This window comes from Dipodomys merriami, unplaced genomic scaffold, assembly GCF_024711535.1.
Source record: "Dipodomys merriami isolate MVZ:Mamm:240054 unplaced genomic scaffold, mDipMer1.0.p SCAF_13, whole genome shotgun sequence".
Classification (NCBI taxonomy): Eukaryota; Metazoa; Chordata; class Mammalia; order Rodentia; family Heteromyidae; genus Dipodomys; species Dipodomys merriami.
In genome coordinates this window covers 33,819,911-33,834,898 of record NW_027202604.1, presented here as the reverse complement: position 1 = coordinate 33,834,898, position 14,988 = coordinate 33,819,911, and the positions used below count along the sequence as shown (strand labels likewise).

At 39.1% G+C, this 14,988-nt stretch overlaps 2 long non-coding RNA genes across 3 annotated transcripts in view; both read left to right on the top strand.

Annotated features, from left to right (window-relative positions):
- The window catches only part of LOC138824765 (uncharacterized), a 453,914-nt gene that overhangs the window by 205,964 nt on the left and 232,962 nt on the right, over positions 1-14,988 (top strand). The window lies entirely within an intron of this gene.
- The window catches only part of LOC138824764 (uncharacterized), a 64,728-nt gene continuing 52,574 nt past the window's right edge, over positions 2,835-14,988 (top strand). For both annotated transcript variants that reach the window (XR_011371178.1, XR_011371177.1), the window contains exon 1: positions 2,835-2,985. This is a non-coding gene — a long non-coding RNA (uncharacterized lncRNA). The remainder of the gene's footprint in view (positions 2,986-14,988) is intronic.

The following is a 14,988-nucleotide window of genomic DNA, read 5'->3' as shown; positions in this document are numbered from 1 at the left end:
ACAAGGGACTAGGGAGTGAATCCTAATTTGGGCCGCTGATAATACACAGACATAAAGACATCTATCATAGTACTAGTTGTTTACTTAAGTTATGTTATTATTTTATTCAGTTGTTTTCTTGGATTGTAGATTCAGTTCATACTGTACAATATTGTTTTGTTGCCTGTGTAAAAAGCTATGTATGTGGGTGTATGTGCGTTAGTGTAAAATCTATTTACGGTAGGCATACATAGCATACATGCAAAAAACAATATGCATACTTTGAAGAGTAGTGCCAGGCGCCATTGGCTCACACCTGTCATTCTAGCTACTCAGGAGGCTGAGATCTGAGGATCGAGGTTCAAAGCCAGCCTGGGCAGGAAAGTCTGTGAGACTCTTATCTCCAATAAACCACTAGAAAACCAGAAGTGGCACTGTGGCTTAAGTGGTAGTGCACTTGCCTTGAGCTGAAGAGCTGAGGGACAGCTCCCAAGCCTAGAGTTCAAGCCCCATGACTGACAAAAAAATTATATATATATATATATATATATATATATATATATATAGAGAGAGAGAGAGAGAGAGAGAGAGAGAGAGAGAGAGAGTAGTATAGCTTCTCACAAAGTGAACATAACTGTTTTACCATTACCCAGATTGTAACAGAACAGTTGGAGTCCTTGATGCTCTCATGCCCCTAAGAGTCTTTTTCTGTGGTCCTACCCCCCCACCTGCCTAAAGTCCATTGTCCTGCTTTCTACCATCATTAATTTATTTTTCCTGCTTCCTATCTTTGACCTGCACACAAATTGAATTGCATGCCAAATACTCCTTAATACATGCCAAATACTCCTTAATTAATAACTTTAATGTTTTTGAAATTTGTGATTCATGATAGAAGTGATTCTATCCTTTGATGGAAATATTTATTACCCCTATTTGGCTATTTCATAGTGTATAAATATATCAAATTGTAATGTATCCTATAAAGAGGTACAAATAAAAATATCAATAAAAAATAAAATACCGCATTATATTTGTGATAGTCATCCATATTATTGCTTATGATTGTGGTTCGTTTATCATATGAGTATGCCATTATTTATTTGTGCTTTGTTGATGGATGTTTAAGTTGTTTATTTAAATAATGCTACTATAAATATCTTTTGATACACAAATATGTATGTTTATGTACACATATGAATGTCTGCTTGGTAAAGTCCAAAGACTGAAATTATTGGGTCTTAAGTAATACACATGCATATCATATATATATATATATATATATATATATCTGTATACATCAAGGTCCAATTTTTGTAAATACAGTTCCCAAAGTAGTGATGTGGCTCAAAGTAGTAGAAGGCTAGCCTTGAGCAAAAGAGCTCAAGGACAACCCAGGCCCTGAGTTCAAGTCTCATGACCACCACCAACAAAAAAAGATAAATTGAAAGTTATAGTTCCTAGTTTCTTCATCACTGGACATTGTTAACCACCAAAATGTTGCCTGTCTTGTAGTTATATAATAGTATTTTATTGTACTTTAGATTTGTTTTTCTTTGATAGCTGATAAGGTAGTTTATGTTGTTTTCAGAAACTGAAACAACTGTCAATGGTAAGACTGATGAACCAGAACAGTCAGGCCTTTGAGGGCTTTTCCCTCTTTTCTAAGCATCTGTTTCCAGTTTCTACCCCAGTATCTGAATAATCTTCCTCATCCTCCATGCTTAGTGTCGATACAGACACAGAAAAACACTTGTCAATACCCATCCCAAGAAACCTACATACGCTACTTTGAAAAGGAAGAAGCTCTCAGACCCCACGATCATTCAGAGCTTCATGTTTATGTAAGATGTAAAGATTGAGAAGAAAAACAAGTCTAGGCTGACAGTGATGGACTATCTGAATGGTGCAGGATAATAGTCTTAGTACTTCAAAGCGAGAGCCGAGAATACTTAGCGCAAAATGACTTCCCTTTCATATTGATTTAAAAAAAAAAACACGGAAATGTTACACCTGGGGGATCCAAGTATAGATTTCAATCTATTTTTCCTTGTAATTTGAGACAAATTGAAATCTATGATAATGAACATAATCAGGAAGGGAAAGTCTCTTCTTTTCTTCTTTTAGCTACTAGAAATGATCAATTTGAAACTGCATTGGTTTTTCACATAAGCCCGGATTTCAGTGGGGCCTTAATATGAAGATGATGTTGTTTCTGGTTGGGAAGAAGCAGGGAAAGAAGAGATGCTTGCTATTGCTATTGCTATTTTGTTTAATGCCGGTCTTCATGCTTGAACTCAGGGCATGGGCGCTGTCCTTGAGCTTTTTGTGCCCAAGGCTAATGTGCTACCACTTGAGCCACGACTCCACTTCTGGCTTTTTGCTGGTTTATGGCGATAAGAGTCTCACATACTTTCCTGCCTGGGCTAGCTTTGAACCACAGTTCCTAGATCTCCGCCTCCTGAGTCGCTGGGATGAATGGCACAAACCACCAGCTCCCAGCTTCCATGTTTGCTGTTTTAAAAGGAAAAAAAGAAGGGATGTGGGCAGTGTGGTAGGAAAGCATGCTCTTCTCAGGTGAGAGAGGGTCTCCAGGACTCACCAAGACAATCTCTTAGCAGAAGAGAAGTTGAGAAGAGACTGCCTTCTGACCAGTGTGGTTTCAGCGGTCTGTTCAGCACTTCTGTCTTTCAATATGTTTTTTTTCCCCCCAATTTAGTACTTGATGTGTGTATTCCTGTGGGGTCAGAACTCTTCCTTAGAAGTTAAGAGAAATTCTAATGGAAAATGCCTTTGTGACTGTGTAGTGAATAGAACCCTGCTTGGGCATCTGGAGACAGAGTTCTTGCCTCTGCTCTGCAGATAATTAGCTTTGGGAGCTCAGGTAGGCTCAGTACCTTCCTGTGGCCTGGTCTTCACTTCTGAAAAATGATTTAGTTTAGAAAAAAGGTGACTTCTGTCATTCTGAGTAGCTTTAAAATCTGGATTATGGATGGAAATTAATAGGTATGTATGAATGACAGATATATGTATATATTTCTTTTCTTAGAGTGGATTAGATAAAAAGAAAGTAGACAAAAGAAAAGAGGTATCAGGGCTTGGGGAATCTAAAAATGGCCAAAGAAAAGATGATCTATGCTTTCTTATAATGTTCCCTCTAATGCATAATACCACCCTACCTGTAACAAGTGTAACAGGACACAAAGTGCAGAAGAAGGCTTGAAGTGACTTGACAGTGCTGAACCTCAGTTTACATATCCATAGAACAAGTTAAATAATAACACTGCCATTATGGGGGGTCATGAACATGATGTCAGGAAGAACATAGCAAAGAGGGGAAAAGGCTTACAAAAGTTTTACCATTCAGGTTTTCTCTTCTGGGTGGCATCATCTCTCTGTAATGGAGATCACAGAGTTCTGGGTATTAGCTTAAAAGATAGAGGGGTCTTTAGGAATGCTGGTGCTTTGGCACCCACACCAACAGTGAAGCTATATTCTTACCACTCAGGGCTGCAGCATCTCAAAGGTGGCGTCTGGTATTGGTATCTTTAGAGTCTGTATGATTTTCCAAAGATGGTGTTGCACCATAGACATTAACAAGGGCACGGGAGGAAGAAAAGCATAGTTTGAGATTATTGCTGTACACCCAGTCAGTGTAGGCTGTGTTTACATACCAGAGTCTGAAATAATTGAAACCATTAAGAGAACAAGGTGAACTAAATACCCCACACTTATTCTTACCATTTATGATTGTATCAGAAAAGATTGATATTTTCTCCTATTTTTAACTCGCTTGTTAAAATCAACTTCTACCATAGAGAACAAGAAAATATCTGAGACTATTCATAATTCCATAGTGTGCTATTTTTTATACTACTACTGGGACTTGAACTGAGGGCTTTCTACTCTTGCTTAGCTTTTTTTCTCTTATGACTGTCTAACACTTGGGTCATACTTCCATTTCTGGCTTTTTGTTGTGTAATTGGAGATAAGAGTCTACTGAATTTGTCTGTTCTGCCTGGCTTTGAACCATGATTCTTAGATCTCAGCCTCTTAAGCAGCTAGGATTATATGTGTGAGCCACCAGCACCTGGCATGCATTGTACTCTTATACCCTGAAAATCCATTGATGATGAAAGACCTTTTTATGATCTCTGGTATCTCATCAAGGATACAAGTCTTTGAGAGAAGTGGCTTCATTTTGTCCACTCATTTTTCCTTGTCCCCAGGACTCTTCGTGTCTGGTACAGGATAGAGGTATTCGAGGAATTGTTGTCAAATGAACAGATAAAGAATAGGACAGAAATATGGAATAGAAAGGTTCCTTAATTCTTCTTCTTTTTTTTTTTTGCCATTCCTAGGTCTTGAACTCAGGGCCTGGGCACTGTCCCTGAGCTTCTTTTGTTCAAGGCTAACACTCTACCACTTGAGCCACTGTGCCACTTCTGGCCTTCTTCTGCTTATGTGGTACTGAGGAATTGAACCCAGGGCCTCATGTATACGAGGCAAGCGCTCTACTTCTAAGCCACATCCCTAGCCCTCCTTAATTCTTATTTAGATCCGTGACTCTGTCTTTCTGGTGATAGGTGAACTTAAGTTTCTACCCCCAAGAGCAGTTAAATATTCATCTTTACTTTGGGAAGGATAGACTTTGAAATGTCTTAAAAATGCTAGAGAAATTTGGATCTTACACGTGGAGTATTTAAATTGATACTGCTATGAATGTTCAGCCTGGGCTATGGTAAAACCAATAGAGTTTATTCCCCCTTCTATTTCTGCACAGTAGGAAGAATACTAACATTTTCTACAGGATGGAAGGTTGAGATGCATGGTTATGCAGAGCTAGTGTGCTAAAATATGCAGATTTCCAGGGATCTTTTGTTTACACACATAATGCATTTCAATGAATAATATTATGTAGTTGTAAGTATGACAGTTCCTTATTAAAATTGGAAAGGAGGACCATATAAAATAGAACTGGAATTGTTCTATGTAGTAGTATGAGCATAGTGATACCACGCAATGTATATTAGGCTTCTATCTGAGAGATTCTTTTCTGTATGAGAGGAATAATGTTTACTTCTTCTGTAATGTTGAATGAGGTGTACTACAGGAAGAAGGGAAATGATATCACAAACTCATTCAGAAGGTTGATATGAGCACAAACATAGAACTGAATTTGCAGCATCCATTCAACATTGTATATTGAGAAAAATTCTGTGTATCAGAGGAGCAGCAGTGGGCTGTTTATTTCTGCTTCAGTAGAAAACTACATAGTTCCTATTTAATTACCTTGTCATACCGTTATTCTCAGGAACACTAGCACTATAATGGATGTACTACCAGGAAGCAATCAGATCTACCAGATTTGTTTCCTCACACAGAGGAGTTTTGAGATGCAGAAAGTTCCTGTGAGCAGAGAGTAAAACCAGCTCAGGAACTTACTCATGTAGGCCATGCCATTTGACCTCTTATTATGTGTACCATTTGCTAACCATTATAAAATGAGTTTGTGAGGGAGGAAGAAATAGCAAAAGAGGAGACAGAAAAAAGTGGCGATGTGGGGGCAGGGGGAAGTGTCTAGAATGTCTAGAAACAACTTCAATGATTTCTGATTTGCTAATTTCTTATAAAAATTTCTTATAAAAACTGTTTCTTATAAAATATATCTTGCCTGGTTATCTCTGCTTTGGCAAGAGAAACTATGGACAAATCAGCTTGGGCTTGTTGTGGATGCAGTGAAGGGATCAGAATGAAGGACTGGTAACTAGATGTGTGATAGTTACCGAAGTTTGGCTTGATTTTCAGAAGGTGGCCAGGTCTTTTGCGTTCTTCGCCTCCAAAGCACTTCACACACCAGTAGCAGAAGTTGCTTGAAGACTTTTCCTTTGCTTTTGTGACTGTCACTGAAAAAAAGGAAAGCAAAAGCAAGAATGAGAGGCCCTAATGTGAGAAGAGACAGAGACTAGTGGCTATAACAGAAGCCCAATGTGAGAAGAAGACAGACCCCAGAGAGCCCAAAGCTAGGCAGTGCTCAGGAGTGCAGGATCACAGAAGATGGTGCTGTGTCCAATCTATCCATGGGAAAGCTGCTAAAAGGCTCCCCCCCCTGCCCCTCCCCTAGACTCCCTGGGTCAGGCTCCCGAATTCCTCTGTTTTTCACATGGGAGCTGAAGGCATCTCTAGCACCTGGGGGCAGTGTCTCCTCCTGCGTTGTCCACCGACATTGGAGAAGAAATCCATTTTGTCATTCCCTGCCCCTTAGAGTACTATACTGACATGCTGTCTTGAGCAGAGGTCTATTTATTGTTTAATACTTTAGCTTCTCTGGAGACCTGAAAATGATGAACCATGACAACCTGGTGAGTCCACAGTGTCTGGGTGGAAGACAGACATAAGACATAGCCAGAGTGAGGGGCGGGGCCTGACACACACCTGCTGAGAGGCATGAGCGTCCAGAGCTCTTGCTGCCCTCTGTGGTGAGGAAGAGAGCCTCATTGTCTGAGGATTACTGTAGAGACTGATATCTCTGAGCCCTATGTGGCTTGCTGCTGGGCAAGATGAAGAGTTCTGAGCCCAGGTTCAGTGAATTACCGGATTTGCCCCACCTCTTCCTTTTCTACTTACCGCTAAACAGGAAGTGAACACTAATGAGATGGGCAGGTTTTCCATCTTCAATGGAGAACTCTGTGCTGTGTCCCCCACAAAATACTTGGGGAACAACCATAGGCTTGGAGATCATACTATGAAGTGAATGAGAGCGTCAGTACGGTCAAAGTTCATTATAAACACGTACGAAAATGTCCTAATGAAATCCATTATTTTGTACAATGAATAGATACTCATTTTTAAAAATTGGATTTTTGGGCAATGCTAGGGATTGAACTGAGGACCCTGCATTTGTTGACAGGTCTTCTACCCCTTGAGGTATGCCTCAACCCCTTTTGGTGGTGTTATTGTAAAAATAAGGCCTCCCTTTATGGCCCAGGCAGCCTGGACCATGGTCTTCCTATTTGTGCTAATCCTGAGGATGACGGTACCCAGATAACTGCATCCCTAGATAGCTAGCCTCACAGTCATATGCCACTGTGCCCAGCCATCGATTGAGATGGCGTCTCACAAACTTCTTTTTTGCCTGAACTAACTTGAACTGCAATCCCATGATCTCTGCCTCTCCAGTAGCTGGGCTTACCAGCTAGAGCTCTTGTGTCTTGGTTCGTTTCTTGATTGCATTACATGGCCTTGTACAGACAAGTCTTCTCATTTCTTGACACAGACTAACAGGGCCTCCTCAATCTGGGGGCACATCTCATTCACAGCGTAGAGAAAGAGTGAGAGACAGAGTGTGCTACCAATATTCAGCCTGCAATGTCTATACTCGGTGTCCATTCACATTCCATTGACCAACATCAAATTAGATGGCTAAGCCTATGGTTGGGGATAGAGGAGCACACTCTTTCCACAGAAGGCATTGGAAGGAAAAAGGACTACAGGGAAACATTAATGCCTTCTGGCCCTGCATCCTCACATACACCCTTTTTGGTGAATGATATAGGCCATGCTTCTATACCACTGGAAATAATGCAGGAAGCCGTTCATTTTAGAAAAAGTTCTATAGAAGGCGAGGAGGTTAGTAGCTTTAAGAATACTTTACTAGGGGCTGGGAAGGTGGCTCAGTGGTAGAGCGCTTGCCTTGCATGCACGAAGCCCTGGGTTTGATTCCTCAGCACCACATAAGCAAAAAGAAAAAAGCTGGAAGTGGCGCTGTGGCTCAAGTGGTAGAGTGCTAGCCTTGAGCTGAAGAGCTGAGGGACAGCGCCCAGGCCCAGAGTTCAGGCCCCATGACCGGACCCCAACCCCCCCCCCCAAATACTTTACTATTAGTAAGAGGAAATGCATATAGACACTAGAGATATTAGATTGGTAGGTTTGCTATGATCTTTATATTGTGACTTCTTTCTTCTTGGTAACCTTTGGTTCAATTCCAACTTCCCAATAACTAACAAGATCAGGATACATGGTCAGTATATGATCTCTAACTCAAATGTTTAAGAATCATCTTTTGCTGTCTATTGCCTTCAAGTAAAACAATTGGGTAGGCCTAGTATTGTTTCTTTAATCAACATATCACTGTATTGTGGTAGTCTTTAGGTTATAGAGAAATTCAACACAAAGAACTCATTTTCTTCAGGACATTTTGCCATGCAGGTTGCAGCAGCTTAATGTAGACTTATTGAATGAGTGCATGCATGAACCTCCCTCATTATAGTTTTTTAAGATAACTCTTTAATGGATAATTCATTAATATTTTAAATTAGGTCATCATTTTTAGCTCTGGGAGAATGAAATCCAGTCCTCTTTTATGAATTAAAAAGTATAAAAGGAAAAGAGACATTGTATAGGTATGTATTTTGAGAATGAAATCTTCCAAGATGTAGATAGATCTAGCACCATCAAAACTTTTTTCTACATGTAAGTTATAGAGTAATTATAGTTTTTTTCCCCTGAGATGATGACAGAAGGAAAAGTCACATATCTAATATGGTAAAACTTGATTTCCCATAAAATTCATATATGAAGAACATCTTTCTTAGTAGAAACTCCTTATAGCTGCACAAATAGGAGAGTTTAGAGTTAATAAATGAACTCATTGTCTTCATATAAAATGTCCTTTTCTTCAGAGCAACTGTGTACCACTGTAACTCAAATAGTTATCACTGGAAAATGCAAATACCTGCGTTCAGTGTGTTTGCATGAAAGGTTGCATCCCCTCTTTCTTGAGCAAAGCCTTTGGGATTGATTGGAGAGATGGTAAGGGATGCTCATGCATGAATGAGCACTTCAGGATGGGATAGGATTTTTCAGCAAGTGTTAAGCTATTGAGTTCCATCGTTCTCCTCTGAGAACCATGGTTCTTAATTATAAGAACCCTGTTTTGACAAAGATTGAGAGTGGCAGAGACTCAAGTGGGAAAGTTAGCTGTCAGAATATCAGCTGTCCCCCATTTTTCTGAATTTGGGAGAGTATTTGGGAACAAAGTTCCAATTTCATAGCTAGTGCTTCCTGGTAGATTGATTAGCAGTGACCTGGGACATTTCCACCCAGTTTTGAAAGGTCAATTCTAATACAAAAAAATAGCACTTGGCTCCTTTCTGAAAGTTATCTCAGCCAGTAGGAAGCTCACTCTGTAGGGACATGGAAGGCTTCTGCTGAAATTGGGTTTTAGAGAGAACAAACTTGAAAAAAAAAAAAGATTCTGTTACTTACTAGGGGAGTGGCCTTGTAAACATTCCTTTACTTACACTTTTACTCATCTCTAAACAGGAATACAAGTACTTTTCCTGGTACATGCACATTTCCTTTAAATTCTGTTACTGTTATTATATAGTTGATGTACAGAGGGGTTACAGTTACATAAGTCAGGTAAAGAGTATATTTCTTTTTGGACAACATTACCCCTTTCCTTACTCTCTTTCTTCTTCTCCTTCCCATCCCCACCCACAAGTTGTATAGTTCATTTTCACCATAGTCTTTAGTGACTACCACTGCTGCATTTGTTCAGCAAAAACAAAAAAGAAGAAAAACCCTCTAATTTCCATTTCCTGGCGTTCATTTTGATAAATACGGTTTCATGTAATCTGAGGCACATAGGTGATTGAGCCTTTGTGTTCCTCTCCTATGAATTATCCTCCTTTGGTCTCACTGTGAGTGCATGCCTAGAGTCCTGTATATCATTTGTTTTTTAAAGTAAGGTTTTGGTAACTACTATAGTTTCATTGTAGAGTTGAGTACTAGGGATACAAATAATAATAGCTACATTTAATGAGTACTAACTAGGCACAAGCCATTCTGAACACATCTCTTTTATCCAGAGTTATATTAAAAATACCATGTCAATGTTGTAGTTGGTGAAAATGCATATAGAATTTAAGTCAATTTTTCAGGTCACTTAAAGTAGGGAGCTTACAGTTGTAACCATGACTGCTTTCCATTGAGCTTATGTTCTTAACTACTCTGTTATACTGCAAAGAGGCAAAGATATAATCCTTGCTTCCTAATGTAGACACAGACAAAAGCTGAGCAATGAAAATAAATGAGGCTGCAAAGTGTCCAGACATTGTAAAAGAACAAACTTGGAGTTGCTTGAAATCAATTTTGTTTTGAAGCCCAACATCATGATGAATTTGTAAGGTTCTTATATAATATGTTTTTGATTTTTGCTGATTTCAAAGGCATTGATGTTGGATGCTGGTTGTTCATGCTGTCATCTTCACTACTCAGGAAGCTGTTGAGATCTGAAGATCACAGTTCAAAGTTAACCTGGGTAACCATCTAGTTAACCATCAAAAAAGCCCAAAGTAGGGCTGGGAAGATCTGAAGATCACAGTTCAAAGTTAACCTGGGTAACCATCTAGTTAACCATCAAAAAAGCCCAAAGTAGGGCTGGGAAGGTAGCTCAGCGGTAGAGTGCATGCCTTGCAAGCATGAGGCCCTGGGTTCGATTCCTCAGCACCACATAAACAGAAAAAGCCGGAAGTGGCGCTGTGGCTCAGTAGTAGAGCACTAGCCTTGAGCTGAAGAGCTGAGGGACAGCGCCCAGACCCAGAGTTAAGGCCCCATGACCGGCAAAAAAAAAAAAAAAAAAAAAAAAAAAGCCCAAAGTGGACCTGTGAGCTGTGGTTCAAGTCGTATAGTGACAGGCTTGAATGAAAAAGTTTTGGACCAGAGCCTAGGCCCTAAATTTAAAAAAAATATAAAAGACATTGATAACAGAAAGGTATACTATAATTTTGTAAATGTTATTATTTATCATTTAAGTAGCATACTCTTTCTACAAAAACTCATCATGTCTTGGTGACAGAAGGTCAGAAATTTACCAAATGTCAGCTAGATTATTTTGGATATCCCAATTTCTGTAAATGACTGATCCTAAAGAATAGATTTCACAGAAAAAAGGTTCATATTATTCTCATTTATCAAAAATCTATTTTAATAAAAAGGAAGCATTATTTTTTACGAGCACATTATGGGAGAATGTGCTATATGAACTGTACTATAAAAGCATCAATAGATCAGAATGAAACAAGTGAAAATGGTTCATTTTTAATGACTTGAAGTTTGGGTCAGATAAAATGAAATTAGAAAGTTTTGAATTAGTAGCACACTACAAGCTTGACATGCTGCATGCAATCCAGCATTTGCAAATATATATATATATGTATATACATATATATACATACATATACATATACATATATATACATATATATGTATATATACATATATATATATATAGTGTGTGTGTGTGTGTGTGTGTGTGTGTGTGTGTGCGCGCTATTAACTTGAAAGTAAAAATGGCTTCTGTAAAACATTGCCTTTGTTAATTAGACAACTTGCAGCCTTTGAACATGAATCTTTAACTGCTGCTATTGCCCTGAGGACAAGCGTCTGTGATCTCCTGGGGCTGTTGATGATAAAGAAGGGAAAACAATGAAGAAAGGAAAGTGCTTATTTTTCAGCTTTAGATTATCCAATTATTTCAAGTAGAGAAATATCATTAGTAGGGTCACTTAAAATATAATGAGTGGAGAAATAGGAAGAAAGCATCTCAGTTGCAGGCATGGAATTTTATGACAATTATGATTAACTTTTCTAATGTAACAATCTACCCTTTAATAATAGCAAGAGACCTGTTGGATTGCAAACCTCTTATATATGAGGGAGAGCAGACTTAGGAGAATCCTAAGTGGGTCAGCCATTACTAGGGAATTCTCCGGGAAATGCCATTATACTTTTAAACATGTAAATACTTTACTTCATAGTTCACTGATCTTGAAGAGCCCTGCTTTCACTTTGATTCGGCTTTCTTTGTTCCTTGATCATCTATCCCTGGTGATTTTCCACATTTATTTTGTCACATTGAGAGACTCTCCCTGCCCCCCCCCCAAGCCCCAAGTCCCACAATAGATTTACTTCCCCTATGTGGATTTTATCAGTGGGACTGTATGTTTTATACAGCAACCAGACTATGATTTCCTAGGAACCACTGTAAGATTAACTCTTTGAAGTTTTGGTGTCACTGTTCTTGGTGTATATGGCTGGAAAAATATCTCTTGATATTCTGAAAAACTACAAGCTACCTAGTTTAGTAATTATTCCCCAGCTCCCTTTACAGTGTAGACCTATTATGGTGCTCTGTTGGAAAACAACAAATATAGAACCAAAGGGTTCCCTATTCCAGGCATCAAGACACCTAGTCACCTAGAAACTGCAGGCTTTCTGGGGAGAAATGGAGCTATTAGGTAGTATCAGGAAGGAATTAGCCCTGGAAGCACTTGGCAAAATGTGAAATGATATCTTAAAGATTATATATAACATTATTTTTTTTTACTGTACTTAAAAAATCTTTTCTTTTTTAGTACTGAGCATTGAACCTAGGATGCTGCCTTTGTTAAGCACGTGCTTTGCCACTTGCCCCAATATTACTGTTTTTTATTTCTTGTTTTTATTTCTTGCCTTGGTGGTTTAAATTCCCTGAGTGCTCTCCCTCCCTCCTCTTCCCCCCCCCCCCTCTGAAATCACATAAAGTTTCAGGATATAGTAGTTTCGTTCCAACACCTTTTTCTTTTCTTTGTTCTCCTTCCTGATTTGTATTCTTTTCATTCTTCCTCTTATTCGACCTCTGTTGATTAAGTTGAGCAAGTCGGGGTTAGAAGTTTGAGGTGGAGCTATCCATGGTCCCTCTTGAAAGTCCCATCTCTCCTTCAGACCTTGAGGACTCTTCCCCTTTCACATTGTCCCTATGCTCAGAACCTCTAGCATACTGGCCCCAAAGCCTGCCTCTCAGGCTGCTTTTGCTCCTGTCTCACTTCCTGCTGTGCTATTCCTTGCCTCATTAGAAGGTACTTCCTCATTTTAATAAAAATGGCACCTCGTGTACTGATTGATGACATAATTCTGCTAAGACATTAAAGAGAAGAACCCTTTTTAAATGAGAGCCACAGAGACCATGTGCACAGATTGTCTTTGTTGGATGCAAGCCAGTTTGCACAGCTAATGGCCTCTGAGCCTGGATGCTTACTAGATGTTTAATGACCATCACTGTTAGAACTTTAGATGCCCTGGATTTGGGGTGAGCAGTGGAATCTGGCTGAATTAGCTAAGGTCTTATCATATGAAGGATTTTTTCCTTTGCACATTTCTAGATAAAAACCAAGCAAGCTTCATGTTTTATTTGAGAAAGACTCTTTGTGGGGGAATAGGTGGAAAAGAGTGGATCTATTCTGTCAATACTTATGGAAAGCTGCTAGATTAGCATACAATAGACATCTGAGCATTTAAGAAGGCCTAGAAAGAAATCTTGCTTATAATTTAATTTATGGTGACAATATATAGTTCCTCGGGGTCTATTTGTTTCCCTAGCACCTAAGAAAAGACTTGGCCCATAGAGACACTCACTAAGCAAATGAATGAATGATGAATGCTTGTAACTGGCAAACTCAGAAAAGGAAGTATACTGCATGTTGAATGGAGCTATCAGTCAGTCCAAGGAGTGATGATATAATCAATATCATCAATCTGGAATGAGAATATCTCTAGTCACAAAGGTGAATACACATGGAAATAAGAGTTTCACTTAAAAAAAAAAACAACCTCTTTGTACCTCTGTTTCTTCATCAAGATGTTAGCTTTGTGAAGGACAATCTCCTTGTTGGATTGTAGTTTGGGGAATCCATTCTCACAGAGTCTGATCTGGTGGTTTTGGAAGAGGTGATTAGAAATCTTCATTTTTCATGAGCCCCATAGATGATTCTGAGGCAAATGGTTCATGAACTAGGCGGTCTTTAATTCTCATAGGTGCCTTGGACACTCTCCTGACATCTGCTAAGTATCTCTGATGTCCCCATCATGATATCACTGATGGTGCCACACAAGGTTCCTCATGATTCCTCATACGTGGCCAGCATTCTCCAGTTGTCTTCATGAGTGTTCTGCAGAGATTTCCATCTTCAGCCACGCCCACAGATTTATGGTCAGGCACTGAGTTAGCTTCTTTTGGGTTAAGTACATCAAGTACAATCAGAGTCACATACACTGAAGATGGCCTTACCAGCTCCAAGGACCTAGTTCCTACAGAAGGGTCTAGAAGTTGGGCATTGTGTCTGACCCACGTACTTCCATGATACCAGGTAGGCTGTCATTGCTCCTCTCTTAGCCAGACCTTAGTTCATGGTCACAGATTTTTCTGATTTAACTTCTGCTGCTGCTGCTGAAATACCATAACCTTCCACGTGCTGTGCTTTATGTTAAAGATGAGAAGATTCATACAAACCTCTACAGTTATTACTACTGAGAAATCAGATCTTGTTTCAACTCACTTTGGGGCCTTTCTAAGTTCTTTTTGATGTTGAATATTTTTTTTACTTGTATTGGTAGACCATGGCACTCTTCACTTGAGCTCATGTAAACATGCCTTCACTAAACTAACATTTATTTTCTTTTCCTTTTTTTATATATGGCGTTTACAGGTATCAACAAACACTAGTAATCTTGCTGGATGTTTTCTCTGAGCCCACTGGAATTTCTTTTTTAAATCTGATAAAGTTTTCCCACCAGGCCAATATTCCTCCCGTTTCTTCATTCAGTCACACTTATTTTCTGGTTGGTTGGTAAGTATCTGTACTATTATACAAATGCTCCTGGCATCACAGATTCCCATGAAATGTTTATTCTTATTTTTTTGCTTCAAGTTGCAGTCATTGCAGTTCACTTCTGTGATAATTTTGGGAATGAGCATGATGCTGAGGAAGAGCACAGACTAGGCCCTCTAAATGCTATTGGATGGATGGTGAAGACCTGGCTGTGTAGGAATTTTATATTATTAGGAATTGTCTTCATGGACAATTCACTCAGCTTTTCCAGGTCTCCTTTTCTTATTCTTTAAATGAATAGTTTAGATCAGATGGTCTCCTTCTGAAAAGAATAAAATATAACAATTCAGCTTTTAGT